We start from the raw sequence: 17,878 nt of genomic DNA, 5'->3' as shown, positions 1-17,878 counted from the left end.
GGAACACGCAGAACTCAAGTTACTTTAGTTCCATTAATTCTGTCATTTTGTGAAACCACTTGAGGTTATTTGTTCTTAAATTTTAAAAGATTAAAACAAAATATGAATTGCAAGGTGTAGAAGCTTTGTTTGGTAAATGGAAAGTTTGTTCATATGTAAAATATTATTGTATTTGATTTACATGTTTAAAATGGAATTTATTCTTATACTAATTGTAATACCAAAATAATATGTATGAACAGGAAGGCAGGATAAGTGCTTGAGTCTTTCTATTTATTTATTAATTTTCAAAATAACTGGTTGGTTTCATATGATCATCCTTCAGAGATATTCAACTAACTCTTTTTTTAATTGTTCAGAACACATTTATTTAAATATATCTGATGCCTTTTGGAAGACCTTAAGCCAATAGCAGTCAGATTTAATTATTAACCTTATCAATGCCTCAAAGGTCTCTTTGGGACCAGGTTCAGTGGCTCACACCTGTAATCCCAGCCCTTTGGGAGGCTGAGATAGGCGGGTCACCTGAGGTCGGAAGTTTGAGACCAACCTGATCCACATGAAGAAACCCCATCTCTGCTAAAAATACAAAATTAGTCTGGCGTGGTAGTGCATGCCTGTAATTCCAGATACTCAGGAGGCTGAGGAAGGAGACTCACTGGAACCTGGGAGGCGGAGGTTGCGGTGAGCCAAGATCACTCCATTGCCCTCCAGCCTGGGCAACAAGAGCAAAATTCCATCTCAAAAAAAAAAAAAAAAACGGTCTGTTTGGCTAACATAGGAGTCTCTTCAACTCTTCAAGTTAGCTTCTGAGTCTTCTTGATACACCGTTAAAAGTGTTTGGTAGCTTTCTTGCTTTTTAATGTAGCAAAATATTCCAGGCTCATTCTTGCTCTAGGCTTGGCATCAGTCATTTTTCAGAAGAAAACTGGTTTCTTTTAGCGCAAAATAATGTTAGGCACTAATGGTGCTTATTGCTGGGTAATGGTTTCTAGGCATTTTCAGTGGATTGTGCCTGGTAAACAATTCTAAGGTAAAATGCATAAGTTCATACTAAACGTTCCTAATCAAATTCAGGACTTCAGGATTTTTACCCAACCTCGTTCAATATTATATCTCCAAGTCACAATGAAAATTCGAGTTCTCAATAATGCCAGCCTCCTCAATTGATCTATTACAACATCCATGCATAATAGTTTCAGAATAGCAATACCAATACTACCACCCACACTATGCTTAGTAAAAACAGATTTTTTTCATGGTTATATTTGCCCACAGGGTCACTCCCTTTAGGGATGTGTAGTCATATACTGTGTTTTAAAATCATTTGAAAAAAATCTTCCTTTTTCTAATGGTGTCCACTTAACACATATATAAATTAACTTATTTTATTTGGTTTTGGATATTACAATCATTTTTTAACATGTAATTTTGGTTTATGATTATGGGAACTATTTACCTATTTACATGGTTCCAAAAATAAATTCCAGAGCAAGGTATATTCAAAGAAGTCTAGCTTCTATCTCTGTACCTTTCTATGCCTGTTTCCACTACCTTTCACCTTTAGATGTCCTTTTAAAAAATTTCTGGTTTGTCCTTTCATTTTCAGTATAAGAAAATATTGGTTTATGCTTTCATTTCAATATATAAAAATATAAACAATAGCATATGAAACAGAGTTTTCTGTCCCTTGGACGTGTTTCTTAAGGTCTCTCATTGTATCAGGTCATTAATATCTATTTTGAGAGCTTCAGTCTGTACTAAATGAAACTGTGGGCCGGGCGGGGTGGCTCAAGCCTGTAATCCCAGCACTTTGGGAGGCCGCGGCGGGTGGATCGCTAGGTCAAGAGATCGAGACCATCCTGGTCAACATGGTGAAATCCCGTCTCTACTAAAAATATAAAAAATTAGCTGGGCATGTGGCGCGTGCCTGTAGTCCCAGCTGCTCGGGAGGCTGAGGCAGGAGAATTGCCTGAACCCAGGAGGTGGAGGTTGCGGTGAGCCGAGATCGCGCCATTGCACTCCAGCCTGGGTAACAAGAGTGAAAACTCCCACTCAAAAAGAAAAAAGAAACTGTGTGTGACATACTACTGTAGGCACACATGGATTGTTGGTTTTTCTTTCTCTCTGAAGTCTATCAATCCAGATACTCCCTACATCTAAAAGACCTCCTGTACGAAAACAGCTCTGCTTCACACTTTCAATCTTTGTGAAAGTTTGCCAACTGAATTTTCAACCTTAGTCTTTCTCACTAATGATGCATCTTATAATTGGTGAGAAACAATCAAATTTTCCTAAGAACTAGGTTAAGAATACAAACAAATATTAGATTCATCTTAGAGTGTTGTTCTAGCATATTTGGGTTTGCCTGAATACTTTTATGTACAAAATGGGGTAAAATATCTTTGAACATTAGATCCCATTTTTAACGTAAGGTATTCATAGGAGCAGAAATCCCAATTTGGGCTTCCCAAACTTTTTAAGACTTTGGGGTACCCAAACATCTGAAGACTTAAAACCTTTAAGAGAAAAGTTGAAATGGGAGATGTGAGGCATTCTTATTGGTGGATCATAGAACTACCAAATGAACATAAGGATATATTCACTTGTATACTTTGGTCCACACATTTTCCAAAATCATGGGATGGGTGGAAGTATAGATAATTTTTAAAAAATGTCTCCACCTCCTCCTTGATGGGTGTGTCTAGGAGCTACTGTCTTTCAATCAGTCTTTCCTCCTCTTTGGCAGGGGTAATAAGACTCTTCTCTGCTGAGCTCTTTTTGCCAGCACAGGTGAACAAATGATATCATATTTACTCTGCATCTGATAGCCTATTACTTTACAAAACAAAGTGTGAGGCCGGGCGCAGTGGCTCACATCTGTAATCCCAGCACTTTGGGAGACTGAGGTGAAGGAATCACCTGAGTCAGGAGTTTGAGACCAGCTTGGCCAACACGGCAAAACCCTGTCTTTCAAAAATTAGCCAGATGTGGTAGTGCATGCCTATAGTCCCAGCTACTTGGGAGGCTCAGGCAGGAGAATTGCTTGAATCCAGGAGGCAGAGGTTGCAGTGAGCCCAGATTGCGTTACTGCACTCCAGCCTGGATGACAGAGCGAGACTCTGTCTCAAATTAATTAATTAATTAATTACTATTTGAGTACAACTCCAGGCTAAAGACTATCTGTTCTTGGTAATGACAACTGTCTAATAATTGTTCAGCAGGTACCAATAATGCTCAGAGAGGGCATGGTGTGATGACATACACTTCATGCCCAAGCAACTAAATTTATCAACACATTCAATGCTTACAGGAGACAGGACAGGGCTGTGACGCTTGGCAAGCCTCCTGAGTATTCAGTGATGTTAGAGAACCTACTTAGCCTCTCTGAAATTTACTTTTCTTTTCTGTAAAATGCACCTATTGTACAGTTAAGTCAGATTTCTTCCAGCTCTCTGAGACTCTTGGTCTAGCATGAGCCGAACTTATAACAATGAATGATTATATAAGTGTAAACTGTAAGAGAATCCTCATTTTTCTCACAAGATCACTTTGATTTCAGTTTTATGAGTTTTTTTTCTGTTTGGAAAGGGACTTTAGAGGTGGGCTGTACTAATATTTGTATTTTCTAGCCAAGTATGTTGGGGAGAAAGAAGTATAAAAACCAAACACAAAACTATTAAGAAGGAGGTAAAAGTTAGTTGAACAAATTAGATTTTTTAAATTGAATTATGAAGTTGAAAACTTGGTGCTCTTAAATATTCAGATCCATGAAGTTACTCTTCCATGAGGACGATGAAACTTTCTGAAATCACAAGGAAAATACTGTATAGACAGGTCAAAACCAGAGGCATTTATTGAGCAGTCACATGCTGCATACTTTCAAATGAATTTGCTTGTTTAAACCTTACAAAAACTGTTGTGCATTGCCATTCTTGTTTCTAATGTCAAGCTCAGTTATGTTTAGTTACTTCTCCCAAGATCACACAGCTTGTGAGGAATTAGACAGTGAGTGGACTTCAAAGGGTTGGAAGTTAATATGTTAAAGGAACTTAGAAGAGTGTTCAGTACCTACTACGCATTGTAACTTGACCTATTCTGTTCCTCCTCCGTCTTTTCCTTTTCTTCCTCCTTTTACTCCTTCTCCTCCTTCTTCTTTTTCTCCTCCTCCTCTCCTCTTCTTCCTCCTCCTCCCTTTCCCCCTCCTCCTCCTTCTTCATCCTCTTCCTCCTCCTCTCTTTCCTCTTCCTCCGCATCCTCCTCTTCTTCTTTCTCCTTCTCCTCCTTCTTCTTCCTCTTCCTCCTTCCTCTTCTTCCTCCTCCTCCTTCTTCTCCCTCTTCTTCTTCCTCCTCCTCCTTCTTCTCTTTCTTTTTTCCTCTTCCTCCTCATCCTCCTCTTCTTCTTCTTTCTTCTTCTCCTTCTTCTCCTTCTTCTTCTCTTTCCAAAAGTTCATTATCTCTACCTGGTGAGAGAGAGTACAGTGATCTCAGGTTTCAGGGCTGGGTTGCCTTCATTTTATTTTATTTATTTATTTTAATTTTTGATTGCATTTTAGGTTTTGGGGTACATGTGCAGAACATGCAAGACAGTTGCATAGGTACACACATGGCAGTGTGTTTTGCTTCCTTTCTCCCCTTCACCCACATTTGGCATTTCTCCCCAGGCTATCCCTCCCCAGCTCCCCCCTTTGCTGGCCCTCCCCTTTTCCCCCCAATAGACCCCAGTGTTTAGTACTCCCCTCTCTGTGTCCATGTGTTCTCATTTTTCATCACCCGCCTATGAGTGAGAATATGCGGTATTTCATTTTCTGTCCTTGTGTCAGTTTGCTGAGAATGATGTTCTCCAGATTCATCCATGTCCCTACAAATGACACGAACTCATCATTTCTGATTGCTGCATAATGTTCCATGGTGTATATGTGCCACATTTTCCCAATCCAGTCTATCATCAATGGGCGTTTGGGTTGATTCCAGGTCTTTGCTATTGTAAACAGTGCTGCAATGAACATTCGTGTGCATGTGTCCTTATAGTAGAACGATTTATAGTCCTTTGGATATATACCCAGTAATGGGATTGCTGGGTCAAATGGAATTTCTATTTCTAAGGCCTTGAGGAATCGCCACACTGTCTTCCACAATGGTTGAACTAATTTACACTCCCACCAGCAGTGTAAAAGTGTTCCTTTTTCTCCACATCCTCTCCAGCATCTGTTGTCTCCAGATTTTGTAATGATCGCCATTCTAACTGGCGTGAGATGGTATCTCAATGTGGTTTTGATTTGCATCTCTCTGATGACCAGTGATGATGAGTATTTTTTCATATGATTGTTAGCCTCATATATGTCTTCTTTTGTAAAGTGTCTGTTCATATCCTTTGCCCATTTTTGAATGGGCTTGTTTGTTTTTTTCCTGTAAATCTGTTTTAGTTGTTTGTAAATTCTGGATATCAGCCCTTTGTCAGATGGGTAAACTGCAAAAATTTTTTTCCCATTCTGTTGGTTGCTGATTCACTCTAGTGACTGTTTCTTTTGCCATGCAGAAGCTGTGGAGTTTGATTAGGTCCCATTTGTCTAGGTTGCCTTCATTTTAATACACACACTGCCATCTAGGTGTAGGGCTGAGTGCAAACTGCTTTATCTATGCAGTCTGTAAAAACCTTGAGCAACATGTGGCATATGCTGCATACACAATAAATATAAACTCCTATTAACATAGTTCTTTTATGTATTGATTTTGCTTAAATAATTCTTTAAAAGCTAACATTTATGGTGTTAGTATAAATAAGACAGATAGTACAATAGCTGCCAGTTAGGGTAGAAGATGCTGATAACACTCATTTTATTGGTTGTACTGTTTGGTATAATGCAGTACAAAATGATTTCTCCTGTTGTCTTCATACTTAGAGACTTGAAGTCAGTGTTAAGTCCCAGCTTTTTTAAAGTAATTCTCTGACATCTAGTTTTGATGATAATTTTTTAAAAGTCAGTTCTAAATAAGATCTGTTTTTTTTTTCTCAGCAAATGCCTATTTTTCTACTTTGAAATGAAGCAATATATTGTTGAAATGTGATAGTCTCAATCTCTTAATTTTTAGATGTCCACCTACCCATTATTCTATTGTTGCCTCACCAAGCCCTTGGAATTGCTTTAATTGATTTTCAGAAAGATAATCAATCTTGGTATCACACATCTAGTATTGAAGTGACGTTTTGCCTCTTGCTAGCTGTGTGATCTTGGAAAATGTACTTAACTCTTCTGAGTCTCAGCATTCTCAAGAGAACAATTAGATGGAGGGTGCCTTCATTCAGTTTGGCTGACCAATCCACAATGAAGGCAGGGCAACAAATCTGTTTTCTTCCCAGAATGAGGTGCAGGCATGGCCATGCACAAAGTGTGTCTGTGTCAGTGTTTAGCTGCATGTATTTTGGCCCCTGCCCTTGTCCTGTCTAAAATAAGAGTATCTTAGACTATACAGCAGGAAATGGCCTTAGACCTCATCCCGTCCAAGCTTCTTATTTAACAGAAGAAAAAATTTTGGTCCAGACAGTATAAAAGAGACATGCCTCAAAATCAAATCTGTTAAACTACAGTGCATCATATTGTTTGCACTTTTATTTTTCACTTTATCCTTTCCTTCCTATTTCACAATAAAAATGAGTACCCTCACTTATCTATCTTTAGAAAATAACCTTTCTCTGACATTCAGTATTCAAGAAAGGTATATATTTTTTCTAATCCACTTTTTTCTTCTTACAGCATATCTTGGGATATTGAAAATATCCCATTTTTGCAAATAAATCTATAAATTTAAAGAAGTGTCAATCTAAATCTCCAAAATACACTTTATGGAACTTTGTAAGTCAATTATAAAGATGAGGCGAGGAAAAGAAACCATAGTAATGGGCAAGAAAAATTTTAAAATAGAAGTGAAGGAGAACTTTCTCTACAGATATCAAAATATAATATAAAACTGTAGTAAATGAAATCATGTGGATTTTGGCACTGACATAGAATAATAGATCAATAGAATAGACTAGATTCTAGGAAAAAAAACTATGACTGTAATAAAAATAGCATTTTAAGTCAGTGGGAAGTCATTTAATAAATTATATTGGGATAATTGGATATACACATGGATAAGAAAGAATGAAACTAAAATTGGTCTTATGAATATGTAATGAATATTGCAATCTCATATGCTTTTAAAATACCCTGTGGGGTATGTGTGTGTGTGCGTGTGTGTGTGTGTGTGTGTATAAAATGTCAGGGAAAGAAATTATTAGAGTGAAGCAAAGAGGTTAAGATAATTTTTTATTTTTTGACTCTTTGTAAGTCTTTTAAAAATATTTTTAATTTTCCTGTCACTTTTGTGATTATGAAATAAAGATTTCAAGTATAAAAATATCCTCATTACATTGCACATTTTCTAAAAAATTTCAGCAAGCTGTGTATGTATGTGCATATGTTGTAAACCAAATCATATTTTGAATTAAAGTGGGGAAACTACACTTTATTGGAATTAGAGTGCTTCCTTTAAAAAACGTGAACATTATTCCCCAGTCTCCCCTGTTCCTAGGTTTAGAATTTGATACATATGGTTTTCTTTAATTTTGCTTATTTCTATTAACCCTTGAAATCTGGGTGCCATGATGGAGATTAAGCATGTCATGCTGACTTCTGAAAGATCAGGTTTATCCTGGACCCTGTTGCCTGCTTCTGCTTAAGCTTTTGTTGAGGAACCTTTTCCACAGCTGAAATGAAGTTTGAAGGCTTGAAGAACTGTGATTTCCATGTGACCTAGCGTAGCTTGGAAGAATGAACTTCTGATTTGTAAATATAATTATTTCCTATTGTGGTAGATTAATAAACTTGGAATAACAGCTATATGTTAAATAAATATAATTAAACAATAGTAAATATTAAATTTAGAGACTATTTTTAATGCTCTGTTTATATGAACTCACTTAATCCTCACAACAACTATGAGATTGTTTCACTCATGAGGAAACCACAGCACAGAGAGATTGTTGACTTGCCTTAGTTCACAGAGTTAAGGATTGGTATCAAGATTGATGTTCAGATCATCTTGTTCCTATATCTATTCCCTAATCACAGCCAATGATGCAATGAATATTCTTGTGTATGTTTTCTTACATTCACATGTACAAGGTGTTTCCAAGTGTGGCATTCTTGGCTGTAGGTTGCATTCATCTTCGGCTTCACTAGCTATTGACAAGTCCTCCTGTTTCTCCATATCCTAACACTTTTGAGCAACTTTTAATATTGGTCAGTCTGATGAGTGTGAAGAGTTAGATCATTGTGTTTTAAATATTCATTTCACTTATAATTAGAGAGTTTGAAATGTTTCCACTGGGTTTTGTCCATAGATTTGTAAGATTATTTTTTTATTCTGAATACTAAATCATACTTTGTACATAAATATCCCTGGGCACTGTGGTCTGTTTCTCTGCTCTGTTTCTCTAGCCCTGCACTAATACACATCATCATAGTTACATGAGTTTTTCTTCTTTCTCCTCCTCCTCTTGCTCCTCCCCTTCCTCCTCCTTTTTCTAAAACATTGTATATCGGATAAGACGAATTCCTTACCCTTTTGCCTTGAAAATAGAATTGATCATTTGTGGCCTTTTAGCTCTTTCATATAAACATTAAGATAAGGTTGTCAATTTCTAGGAAAAGATTCTGTTGCATTAAATATGTGTATGAATTTAGGAAAATATTTATGCTGATTCTATCCAGCCTGTATTTTCTGAAAATGGTGAAAGTTCTAGTTAAATTAGTTGCTGAAGCGTTAATGGTTAGTAAATCTTACTGGCTTTCCTGTGATTGGTTGCCAAAGGGATTAACAGTTTCTCAGGTAACTACTTATGAGCATGACCTCTGTCATATGACAAGCGCTATGGCTAAAGTCTTACAAAATTTCTTATGGTTGCTGTTGTTTTAATAAATATTGAGGTCTTTCTAGATTGTGTTTTTTATTGATGTGATTGTTGCTATGTCGCTGAAGTAATATAGATGTTACAGATATAGGGAGTCACAGTTGTACACTGGCAACCTCCATTTTTTACCCAAGACTGAGTGTTTGGGATTCTCTAATGACTTATTTGGCTCTGATTCATATAAGGCTTAGGGTGATTGTGAGTCCAGGCTCTGCTAAGCTGGGGCCAAGTGTTGCAATGTATGTTCCAAGCACTTGATGGTGTTGAATGATTCCAACTTAGAGATTGGAATGCAATGTAAGTGTATCTATTTAATTTTTTCAGGTTTAATATACAATCTAAAATTATGACGATTCAATCAGATATAGTCTCCAATAAACAAGTTTAAAAAGGTGACAAAAATCTCTGGAGGAGTTTATATAATTTGGCTCTGCTGTCTTCAAAATCCTTGTAAATAAGAAACCAAAATTATGAGGTTGATACTTTTTATTTAGAATTATGAACATCCCGTTGTTGGAAAAACAAAGATTTCCATATATATTTCAGTTGTTAAGATTATTCATATCATCACTTTTTTTGTTAAGTTAATTTGGGACATGCTTTCTGAAACAGCCTGTACCACATGTCAAGTATTGTGTTTGACCTTTTCACATCAATGATCTACTTTGTTCTTCCCAGCAATCTTATAGATGACATATCGATTCCAAATTTATAGATGAAAAAATATAGTCAAGAGGGGTTTCCTAAAGTATTATAGCTAGAAACAACAAAGTTGGGTTTCAAACACGGTTCTATCAAATTCAGGTCTGTATTGTTTTCTATCATCCCATTTGTTCCCCCAGTGCCTGGGAGTTAAGAAAGAAAAAATAAAAATGATAAATCTATGTTTTATTTTTGAACGGGTGCTAACTCTTAAAATTCAAAAGAGCTCTTTCTTTAAGTCCACCAGTGATAGCCCAACTAGATATTGATTATTCTGCTGATTTTGTTACTTAACTTGCTCAGAAGCCTAAATTATCTGCTAATAAAAGAAATATTGCACAACTGGACATTCCTGTTAGTTACATCTGGAGGTGATCTCATTAAACGTTACAGATTTGGCTGTGTGTTTTGGGGGTTTTCTGAAATCCTAACGTTTTGCATCCTTCCCCTAAAGGCACAGCTCATAAGCTCTAGCTATATAGTCAGATTAACCATAGCCATGACAAACAGGAACCTTTCCATTAGGTTTTTCTCTATATTTTATTTGAACTTTGGAAACAGAATTAAATGGAATTAAAAATAAGATGTTTTGGGATTAGAATCGTCCTAGTTTCTGTATTAAATGTTAAAATAATGGAAGACCCTAGACCCAAGAGATTTTAAAATGTTGTTTAATTTGCTAGTAGTAGAATAAATGATTAACAGACCAACACTCTTCAAATGTTGATGTAACACTTACATGAAAGGACCAGAGAAAAGATGGGAAAGGAGGGCGCCAGTTCAAGGGGCATCAGGAACAAACTGTCTTTCCATGTAGAAACTTTTCAGTGGTTGACTATAAGGAATGAAACCAAAGAAACAGAAGATAAATCCATGCTGTAATGTTCTGCTGCTCCTGCATCCAGCTACAGGGGTTAAGGGCTTAGGGTTACTTTAATGCAAATTATGGTTCAATTTTGCAATTCCATTTCACTTGAAAAGTAAAAACTGGTAAAGTGTCAAGATTCTTGTCTTAAGAAGTCTTCTGTAGAGTGAAAAAGGAACTGTACTGGGTATCAGTGGCATTAGTGTTAATTTGGACCATACAGGCAAGATGTGTTTGGCTTCTTCTGTCTTCCCTGAGTTGAGGACTGCTAATGAAACTGCCTTACAGTTCATAAAATGTCTCTACATGGGATTTCTAAGGTTTTTTCCAGCTCTAAACCTTTGTGAATCTCAGTCTGACTGGATGCTAGGGTAGGATTAATAAGAAATTAGTATCCCTAGCCAGTAGTTTCACATTGTAAAATCAAAAAACATTTCTATGAAGTGAACCTTATGTAGTGGTGCATATCTCACAAAACACTAGAAAGTATAATTGGCTCTCTTTATCCAGACACAAGGGGCAGATTTTAATAGACTGGAAAGATTTAGACTCATATACCAAATACTTAATAGCTAAGTTAAACTTCTGCCTCTTTCATATAAATACTGCATGACTATAGATGAACCTTTTAATGTTTATTTGTTTCATGTCTGTAAATTGAAGGGACTGTGTTATGTGACTTAAATTCTTCAATATCTAAAAGCTAAAACACTTCTCAATCATTTTATATAAAATGTGGATCAATTTTGGGAAGCATATTATGGGTAGCTGATAAGATAGGGGAAAGATCTAACTTATTGGAGGAAACCAAGAAATGCCTAATATTATAATTAAAGCAACTTGCCACATAAGTTCTCATAGACTTGGGCATAACTCTTCAAGCCCTCTTGAGCTTGCAAGCATAGATCTTAAGTTCTTAAGATTATAATAGTATCTATAAAATCAATTTGTTCAGGAGCTTTTCAGTTTTATTGTTTAATTTGCTGGGACATTTTGGATAGCTATAATTCACATGGAAGTTATTTAAAATCGTAGGATAGGCCTTTTTCAGGCTGACATAATTTATCTGTAGCTCTGCTTAGAAGCTAAGATATGGATGATATGACTTCTATAGGCCCCTGCATGTCCCAGGAATATATGGGTAATTGGTTTTAGCAGTGCTTGAACAGCACATGGTTTCGGTATAGAGTAGGCAGAATTTGACCCGAGAAAAGCAGACATAATTCTTGTTTTTTTAAAAATAAGAGCCCTTGAAGAAAGCCTGAAATAAATCCAGAGTTACTATAAACAAAGTGGCGGGAGTCTTACCCATCACACAGAAAAGTCGGGCTCATTAAAGAAAGTAATTATTACCTTTGACATACAGAACTGTGAGCTGCTTTAAATTAAGGTTCTTAACGAGGCATTTCATTGGAAGTCCTTAACTGAGGGGTTTAAGGAGGGTGACTGTCTTCCACAGTCCGTGGTAATGGGTGTTCTACATTCAAGCGAATATTTCAGGAAAGAATAATTCAGGAATTTAAACACAGGAGTGTTCACACAATTTCAGAACAGATTGCTGGTGTGCTGAAAGCCCTCCCAAGCTATGTGCTTATGAGTGGAAAACTTAAACTTTGCCACACGCTAATGATATGCTAATGAATTGTCATGTTAGACAAATGACAAAAGCATGGTCTCTGTCCTTTTTCTGTTAATATAATGAATGAGCTTGAATAAGCAGTTTTAAGAGGAAGTTGTAAACAGGTTGTAAATGTTTACATGTTTCCCTCCTTTTATTAGTTTCTGTTTATTTCACCTCTCTTCCTCAACAAATTTCTTTTGATTCTTTCTGTGTTATATTGTTTATACAATTTAAACATGCTTCCATGCTCTTGCAAGATAAGAATTTGTCTTGACCACCAAGAAGAAACTTTTATCTATCTCAAAGCACCCCTTTATGAAAAAGTCTATTTTGAGTACCAATAGCAACTTCTCATGATGCTCATATACATAAATGTGTTATGTTTCGAGGAAAATAAATTGCTTTTCAGTGAATACATTTCTTTAAAAAGACATATTCTACAGCTCTGCTTTTCCAAATTTAAAAATATCTCACCAAACCACAGTGCTATTATAAGAAATGAAATGGGGGTGTTGCTCAAATCTAAAGTTTGCATTCTAACTCTTTTTCCAAGCATATAGTTAAATTCTGGAAAACCTATAGCCCATTAACATGATTTCCCCAAGGATTTTTACCTGTTCCATCTAAGAGTAAGTGATAGTAGAGCAATTTTGTAACCTCATTTTCTCTATCTATCAGAAGAGCAGCAATGTCTACCGAGCACCCAAGAGACACGCTAGTCCAAGATAGAATCTATGATCTGTACCTACTATAGAGAAAAAAAGTCTAAATCTTTCTAAACTTTCTTATACGAGAGCATTTGAGTGTGACCCATAATATTACCACCTGATTAAAATCCATTTCCAGTTAAATTACAAAGTCCTAGTGTTAATCACACACATCTCACCATGGGACTTTCAAGGTGGGTTCATATCCTTGGTAAGTGCTCAAGTGTTCTCTAAGGTCAAATATCCTGTGACAGGAACCATTATGTCAATGTTTGATGCTGACCTAGCTTTAGTCAGTTCCATCATGATGTCACGCTCAAAATATATGTTTAGTCTGTTTTTAAAATAAATACATCATTTTCTGATTCTGTTACATGCTATCATTCTGATCTTGACAATTGGTGCGGTCTTTACTCTTCCCTGCTTTTCTCTGCCTTGTTTACAGATCATGGGAGAGATGTCCTACTTTGGGCCATTTTAATTAATCCAGTTTCTCCTTACATATGCCACATGATTTAAAATGAAAATTTAGATGGTGGGGTGAGATCGTAAGGAAGACAGTTTAAAAGTAGCCTATCTTGGCTGTTAAGGCTCTGAATATGCCAGCGGTGAGTACGTAGGAGGTGGGGGGATTCTTAGTTGATTAAGAAAGGGAGTTGACTCTCTCTTTTTTTGGTGCTTCACTCTTAGGTTCAACTGTGTCTGAATGTCTCTGAGCCCAGAGTTTCTCTGGTTCAAAGTATTTCCACAGTAAACGTTGCATCTCCCATAGGGTGGCAAAAATGTAGTTCCTTATCAGATAGGAGAGAGCATTTGGAGTGTATGAGTTTTTTTTTTCTTTTTAAGTTTTATTTTGTGTTTAGTTGATACATAATGATTGTAAATACTTTTGGGGTACAGTGTGATGTTTTGATACATGTATGCATTGCACAAGGATCACATTATCCTTGCATAAGGACATCCATCATCTCTAACACTTGTCGTTTCTTTGTGGCTAGAACATTAAAAATCCTCTCTTCTAGCTATTCTGAAACATACAATACATTATTGTTAACTATAGTCACCTTCCTGTGTAATAGAAGAGCAGAGGTTATTCCTCCTAGCTAAGTCCAAGCTTATACCTGTTCACCAACCTCTCCTCATGCCACCTCCCACATCCCCACCTCCCAGCCTCTGGAAACATCTACTTCTACAAACAACCCGGTTAGATTCCCCATATAAGTGTGAGATCATGGGGTATTATCAATTCCCCTTTTCTCATTCCCATCCTATGTCCTTTCCTTTGTATGTACTCACTGTCTCTAATTTTTGAGATATTCTGGAATTGCTTGGTGAAAATTGATCTGCTTCTTGCTTGACCCTGAATAGAGTGGAGAGGCTGATACTTAAACTTGCTGTCACATAGCTATCAACTTTCCATTTTCCTGAGTAGTCTTGAAATCTTTCATCTGCTACCATTTTTTTCTTCTTTTGTAATGTTTTGCTTTTTTATTTTGTAATGTTTTCCTTTTTAACCCCTTTACCGTCATTCTAATAACATTTTGTAAGAGAACAAAGATAAACATCTGCATTTGCCTTGCCACGACTAATTAAATAATTCCATTCCATTCCTTTCTTAAATTTTAATGATGGTGTCTTTCTCCATATCATTGCTTATTTACCATATTGATCCTTGTTTATTTTACTTTATTTTTTTGAGAGGGTGTCTAGCTCTGTTGCCCAGGCTGGAGTGCAGTGGCATGAACTCGGCTCACTGCATCCTCTCCTCCTCCCAGGTTCAAAGAATTCTCCTGCCTCAGCCTCTTAAGTAACTGCAACTGTGGGCATGTGCCACCACACCCAGCTAACTTTTGTGTTTTTAGTAGAGATGAGGTTTTATCATGTTGGCCAGGCTGGTGTCAAACTCCTGAGCTCAAGTGATCCACCCACTTCAGCTTCCCAAAGTGCTGGGAACACAGGTGTGACCCACAGTAGCCGGCCTGATCCTTGATTTTTCCATGACACTTGGCATTACTTACTATTTACCTCTGGATTGAATGACACTGACACTATAGCTTTCTATTTCTTCCTCTGTGTCTATTTGTTCCTGATTTCTTTTGTAGGTTTCTCTTTGAATGTCTATCCTCCACAATATGGAAATTTTCAAAGACCATGTTTATATCTTTCTCAGTTCCAGCGGTTTGAATTAGATAACATGTTAGTCACTTACTGTGCTATGGTGTAAAACAATAAACAATTGGGAATTACTTCACATAACCTTTTACTTAACCTTATCGTGATGCTTACAAATTGAATTGTAATTTCTCTGAGGTCAGGAATGAAGTTTAATTTGCCTAGGTGTATGTCACACCTAGAACCATGATCCATATGTGTGTATATAAAAACATATAATATATATTGGACGTTTGTGGAGGGAAGCAAAAAGGACAAGAATAGGCAAACGACAAAAGAAATTGATGTCATTTGCAAAAATGTATAAATTAGTCATGTAACATAAATATAATCATGATGCTGTATTTGGCTTGTGAACGAATTAAAATAAGAAAAACACATATTTTGGGAGAAAATGTCATCAGAGTTTTTATAAAACCTGTAGAGAGAAATGGAAAGTTTCATTCAGATTCATGGCTTTCACACTTTGTTAGCCTCACCGCTATAATTAGTTTTAATCTCCTATATTATGTAGCACAACTTATGCCAGTAACGCCAAAAATACACACACACACACACACACACACACAAATGTAACTAAAACTTACCAGAAATTATATATCTTCTTCAGAAGTGTTTCAATGAGTCAAATACATGAAAAATGGGTGTTTATACAAATTTTTTTTTTGAGATGGAGTTTCGCTGTTCTTACCCAGACTGGAGTACAAAATTTATCTTTTTTGTTGTTGTTGTTGTTGTTGTTGAGACAGTCTGTCACCCAGGCTGAAGTGCAGTGGCACCATCTTGGCTCACTGTAACCTCTGCCTCCTGGGTTCAAGCAATTCTCCTGCCTCAGCCTCCCGAGTAGCTGGGATTACAGGCACCCACCACCACGCCTGGCTAATTTTTTGTATATTCAGTAGAGATGGGGTTACCGTGTTAGCCAGGATAGTCTTGATCTCCTGACCTCATGATCCGCCCGCCTTAGACTCCCAAAGTGCTGTGATTATAGGCGTGAGCCACCGTGCCCAGCCTAAAATTTATGTTTTCAAAATTGCATTGAAATGGCTGATAGAAGAGGATACAAAGGGACCTTCCTCACATTGATCCTCTCCACTTCCCAGCCTTTACCCAGAGAATGTCATAGCATTAGTCCTATAGAGCAGGAATGGGAAGGCCAAGCTCATCCATGTGAAGAGAGAACAGATAAGTTGTGGGTTTTATGAGGGGACTCTACTGTTTCATTTAAAAAATATCAACATATGGCAAACAAATACTACATAGGGGATGTTTCACTTTTTATCTACACCTACCTAAAGGATTTGATAATTATAGTCCAGAAAATGCTGTATATTCTTTAGTTATTTCTTTTCTTGCATCCTTTGTTTTGAGGTTTTCCTCAAGAGCAGAATGCTTCTTAGTTACTAGACAATTCTTGATAAAAAAGCAATAAAGCCGGGCATGGTGGCTCATGACTGTAATCCTAGCACTTTGGGAGGCTGAGGTGGGTGGATCACCTGAGGTCAGGAGTTCAAAACCAGCCTGGCCATCATGGTGAAACCCCATCTTTAAAAAAAAAAAAAAGCAATAAAGCCACCCATCAGTATGTTTCCTGTCTCCTTACTAGGAGCAGCCTGAATATCTCTGTCCAATTTCTGGAAGAAAACATCTGAGAAATGACACTTCACAGTATCTGTTAAAAGAAATAAATTCTGTGAGATATTTACAGGAACACTTAAAATTCATACAGTCTGAGGTTTATTCCCAGAAACAAGTCATACCCACTAATTCCTCAGTTAACCAACAGACAACACCCTGGTGGTGGCTTTTGGAGGATGGCATGACGGAGGCTTCTCCAACAGCTCTAAACTTGTTGTGGGGAAAACATTTGGCAACCTCAAAGTGCAGTCTTGTTGACTTCAATTATATCATTTTACAATTTTTTTAAATCAAAATCATTCTTAGCATGTTTTATCCACAAAGTGTTATTTTCCTTAGCAACATGTTATTTCCCCCCCATGATATGGGGGGATTCACTGTAGGATAGGTCCTGAATATTCTTGCTTTCTTTCTGATTTAATTTTGAAAAAAGGCCTAGACTAAATTCAACCCTGCTCTTTTAAATATCTTCCTTAAAAATATATAAAAAAATCTTTTATCTCTGTTTTTCTCTGCACACGGCCCTCTCCACAACATCCACAGATACAGCAGAAACACAGATGAAAGATGGGTGCAACCCAGAACAGAGAGGTATGGATATCAATTTCCATAATTATCAGTGTATCAAATTTTATGGATTGATTAGGAAGTGTGGGCCCCAAAGTGGGTGGTACCTTTGGCCTGTTGATTGTCCACTGGCAAAGTTTATAGTTTTGAAGTTGTATTAGCAACAACAGGTTGTTACATCATTTAACACAAATGAGTGCATCCATTTGGAATATACAGGAGAAGACCACATATTTCTGAGGAAGGGGCCCGAAGCACTCTCTCCTGGGGAATTCAGCTTCATATCAGTGAGGTAAAGTGGATATAAGAAAAATGCCATGTGTGTGGAGAACATTAGGAAAGGTCATATATTTCAAAAAAGAATATTGTTTACAAGGAGTGTTAATAGGTTTCAGGGGAAATGTTAATTTTTTTTTTCCTGGATGAAATAGCTACTGTAAGTTTTTAATGGTTAATCATTCATTCTTGAATTTTTATATTAAGCATTTCATATTACTTTATTGACTTAACTTTTATGCTCTTCTTCATTTTGACAGTAAAGAATGACCAGGCAACACTCTTTGAAAATTGGAGACCATTTGCAGCTGCTCTGTGTTGAGGAAAGTGAATAATAGGGTGCCCTCAAGGAATTTCAAAGGTATCACTCAACA

General features: G+C 36.8%; 1 long non-coding RNA gene across 15 annotated transcripts in view; it reads left to right on the top strand.

Annotated features, from left to right (window-relative positions):
- LOC118152785 (uncharacterized) overlaps positions 1–17,878 on the top strand; it is a 337,652-nt gene that overhangs the window by 307,028 nt on the left and 12,746 nt on the right. For 14 of the 15 annotated variants that reach the window (XR_013534740.1, XR_013534736.1, XR_013534738.1 and 11 more), the window contains 2 exons: positions 17,205–17,252; positions 17,765–17,865. This is a non-coding gene — a long non-coding RNA (uncharacterized LOC118152785). The remainder of the gene's footprint in view (positions 1–17,204; positions 17,253–17,764; positions 17,866–17,878) is intronic. The other variant, XR_013534741.1, reaches the window with a different exon arrangement.

This window comes from Callithrix jacchus, chromosome 4, assembly GCF_049354715.1.
Source record: "Callithrix jacchus isolate 240 chromosome 4, calJac240_pri, whole genome shotgun sequence".
Lineage (NCBI taxonomy): Eukaryota > Metazoa > Chordata > Mammalia > Primates > Cebidae > Callithrix > Callithrix jacchus.
The sequence above is the reverse complement of the archived record's forward strand: the minus strand, read 5'-3'. Positions and strand labels throughout refer to the sequence as shown.